Source organism: Diadema antillarum, unplaced genomic scaffold, assembly GCF_040938485.1.
Source record: "Diadema antillarum isolate AM-2024a unplaced genomic scaffold, OU_Dant_1.0 seq00000188_RagTag, whole genome shotgun sequence".
Classification (NCBI taxonomy): domain Eukaryota; kingdom Metazoa; phylum Echinodermata; class Echinoidea; order Diadematoida; family Diadematidae; genus Diadema; species Diadema antillarum.
Window position 1 is genome coordinate 712,473 of NW_027271252.1, and position 4,552 is coordinate 717,024.

Genomic DNA, 4,552 nt, shown 5'->3' on the forward strand with positions numbered 1-4,552 from the left:
AACCTGGAGGAGGATGAGGAGGAGAAGGAGGAGGAGAAGGAGACAAAACGATAATTCAATTACAAAGTCCTTCCTTCATTCCTTCATATTAATTCTGCTTCTCAAATCAAACCAAAATAAATTACATGATTGTGACGAATTTAAACAAAACGTAAACAAATGTCATTTCATAGTACGTAGTTATTTTGAAGTAATAATATAATTCTATAGAAAGGAGATAGAAGATGAGGAAGGGGTAGAAGGAGGAGGAGAAGGAGGAGGAATGGTAATGATAAGAATAAATGAGCACATAATATGATGAATACACAAGACACATGCACGCATCATACCATGAGGAGAAATTGGCCAGCAACATGCTGGGGAACAGAATTGATATGTTCTGGAAGTGCAAAGTATTCATGAGCAAATTTGCAAAATAAAGAGCAGAGAAATGGAAAGCCATGTTCCATCAAAGCATCGATTCTCTCCGTGTCTAAAACTCCAAAAAGGTTGACTGAACTTTGAAGTTATTTGAAATATATATGATTTCATAATCCTCAGTATTTCTTTCTCTTGTGGTATCAAAGCAAACACAAAGAGGCATAAAGTTGTCCATAAAAGAAAAATCACATATGACAAAGTGACTCTCAAGCAGAGTGTTTGCATTTGTGTCATATTTGGAAGCATTTCATCCCACACCCACACAGACACACACACACACACCAGAGCAGACACACACAAAACATACAAATGATATCAAAGTCTACTACAGCAAGTTAAAGAATTAATCAAATAATCCTAATATCCTTCAAAACAAAACAAAACAAAAATGGTCTAGCAATTACCTGCAGCCAGACAATATTCAACAATGGTCATGCAAAAGTCGAGTTAACTCTTGAATGGATATCTTAATAGGAAGATACACTTGACTTTAAGCTGACGACAACTTGAGCAGTCTGATAAGCACAAGATATCTTCTGAGTACAAAGTAAATATCTCAACAAGAAAAAGAAGATGCACTTGATTACAATATGATGAGGCAGAAGATATTAACAAGGCAAAAAATACAAGAGGAGGTATTTAAAAGGAAGACACTCGGTTTGGAACTGATTACAATTTGGGTAAGGAGATAAGGAAGTAATACCATTGCAGCAAAACAAGTTCATGCCAATACGAGGTCATTGTCCCCCCTGGTAGACCAATATTGATATTAATTTCAAGAGTATGCGGAATAATTTCCTTCCGATCCCCATTAATAGTCTCCTGCTACACCAGCAAAGATAATTCCAGACGCTGTCTCTGGGTTAGACAAACATTGAGGGAGAGAGAGAGAGGGGGTTGAAGAACTCGATCAGCACACAGACTGCCATCAAGGAATACACTCGACTGATTAAATCAAGGGTGTTGATCTTCTGATAGAATGTTGCGATGTGAAACTACGACGAGAAAAAATTGTTCAAACAGAGTGTTCCCATGAACACTCTTATGCCGGCTAAGAGTGCACTATTCACAGCATGGACACTACTACATTGGTGACAGAGCAGAGTTATGGTTCTACACCAAGAGGCAAAATCTATGCAAAAGACATGCCAAAGCCCAAAATTCAGCTTTCATAGTAAATATCAATACAGAAATTACACAAAAAAGGTGAATGTAGGTGATATAAATCCACTAATTTCATCTCTGAACTGATGCGCTAGGCCCGAAGACTTTGCAGTGATGTGTATGTGAATGATCCAGGTATTTACGCAGAATCTAGCCATGCAAATTCTGATATAAAATCCAGAATGACAAAACAAACAGGTAATATGGGCTAATGAGTGAATACTGCAATTACTACATTTATGAAACATAGCTATAGTATATCAAAAAAAAAAATAGTATACACCATACACATGAATATTTTAGTGACTGGTTGCAAAAAATTGAAGTTGATATCTCTCCAAATCAGGTATTTTGTATTTTATAAGTTACTTCTTCTACTGCGCCTTGAGCATGTTAGCTAGGTGGAATTGGCGCATTATAAGTACCCTGTACATGTATTATTATCATCATTACTATTATCATTATCTAATAATCCAAACTGTTGCATAACTATAAGTCTGATTCAAATTTCCATACACTTCTTTCAAATGTAGGGTAACGTGAATGCATCAATTTAAAAGTTCACTCGGTCCATTCTTTACCACAATGGGAGGGATTAAACATGAAAGTTGAAAACTTTGGGGGCAAAGGAGCGAAAAAAGAAAGAAAGAAAAGAAGCCAGTGCGACAAACTCTGAGGCGTGATCGATCCCCAGACAGAATGAACCTTGCACTTGGCAGAATTCGCCCCAAATTGCCTAACAGCAACAGAAAAACAAACCAATCCACCCCTCTAAGCTCTCTATTCTTGAGGTCACACATGTGCCTTCCTCTCTCCCCTCCTCCTCCTCCTCCTCCTCCTCCTCCTTCAACTTCTCCCACTTTCTCTCCTCTTCCAAACTCACTTTTGTTTTCATTTTTCCCTCCCTTCTCATTCTCTCCCTCTCTCTTTATCCATTTATCTGATAGTTTTTTTTCTAGCTAAACCCTGCCTGCGATGTAAATCAACTCAACGAGTTACCGGTTCCTCCATCTTTACATCCCCCCCCCCCCCCACATCACTTCAGCGTTACCCCTGGATTCCAATTTCAGGGCAAGAATATTTGTCTACCAATTTATATACACGTGTATATTTAGATTTGCCAAATATGTTTTCCCCTCACTTTTCAGGAGTGGTTTGTGAGTATGTTTGTGTGTGACGTGATGGCCACGGCGTGGAGAGAGGCGATACACCTGCAGCTGAACTCTAACAATGGGGATAGGGCATCAGTATGTCACATGAACAGGTGATGGCGTTGAAAGAGATGGACAGAAGAGAGAACAGATGAACAATGAGAGGAAAGAGGATGCACCATGCCATAAGAGAGAGAGATGATTGCTTAAAAAGTGCATCATCTACTACATGGATAGAGTAAAATCATACAACAAACAGGGTGGTTGAAGTTTTATCAGAACAGGGCATAAGAAACTTCTGAAAGTTATTTTACAAGACTTTCCCAGGGGAGTTGTGTTAGCCAGCTAAAAATTACTCCAAAAATTATATCATCATATATAAACGAGGGAAACAATAAGTGCGTAAATATGAAGATGGCGACTGCCTCTAACACCAGGCTTTTCTCTTCTCTCCTTTGTTATCTCTTTCTCCTTACCTATTTCAAAGGAACTGTCACATCACACCACAAAAGGAGCTCACTGTTTTTCTATCTCCCCCTCACTCACTGCTCTTCCTCCTCCTCTTCTTGTTTCCTCCACCCCATTATCATTTCCTCATCAATGTCATATTCAATGGAAGGGGGCAATACCCTCTCTCTCATCCTCTTTTCCTTTCTCTTCTTCACTCTCTTTCTCTAACCCTCTCTCTCTCACTGTCTTCCTGTTTCCACTTTGTGTCCTCATAAATGCCACATTCATTGACGCTGGCAACATGACATGATCTCTCCATCTCTCTCTCTCTCTCTCTCTCTCTCACAGGGACCCCTGCCCCTTATACATCCTCAAGCCTTTAAAGGTATTGTTTATAATTGGAAGCAGTGATTAAAAAAAAAAATGAGTTATCACATTTGATGCATATGTGTAGGCCAGTTGTATCACAGAACATCCTACCATATAAGAATTTCACGGCAAAGCCTAAAATATAAGGAGATATCACTATTTTTCTCAATAAACCACAACTGTGGATGGTTTATTCTCGAAATAATGTTATTATAACTATTGTTCACAGTTTGGATATTTAACAATACTTAGCATTGATAATATCAGGGATGATATTGAGGTATGTTGAAAAAATCAGAAATCAGAAATCAAAATTTTCAGGTGATTTTGATACATGGAAAAAGCAAATAATGTATAAACTTGAGAAAAAAATCTTAAATCAGATTTAAATCTACAGAATATCATGCCTGTAATAGGCCTACTGATTAACATTTTTACAGTGGTTGTTTCTATCCCTAACTCACATTTTAGAACTATACTATGAAGCACTAAAGCTGGTTTTTGTTTCACCTGCAAATTGTAAATAATGCCTTTAACCACCTTCATCCACCCTCTGTCCTTCCTTGCCCTCCCCCTTCCCATCTTCATTTCCCGCTCTGCATCCTCCGCTCTGCATCCTCCGCCCCCCATCACCCTATTGACACAGTGTCAAGCTAGGGCAAACGTTTGCTTCGTGGCTGGGAAGTCTTCGGGACCTCGGGACCTCGGGGGGCTTTACCGTTTCTCCCCGCGACCCCGGCGACGACCCTGCCAGATGCAGTCAAGTCCAGTGTTACATTAGGCCCAGCTCGGGTGTGAGGCTAGTCTGTGCCTCCAGACCCAACACAAGTGTCCCTCACCCTCTCCCCCCTAAGCATTCGAACAGACAAAGAACGTGTTTGGGATGGAGTCGGTCTTTACACTGTCTCAAAGGAAGTCATATCAATGGTGTGTTTTGCACTTAAGAGATCCTTAGTAACCATGAACATGAAATTGCAATGTGTGTAGAAATTTATCAC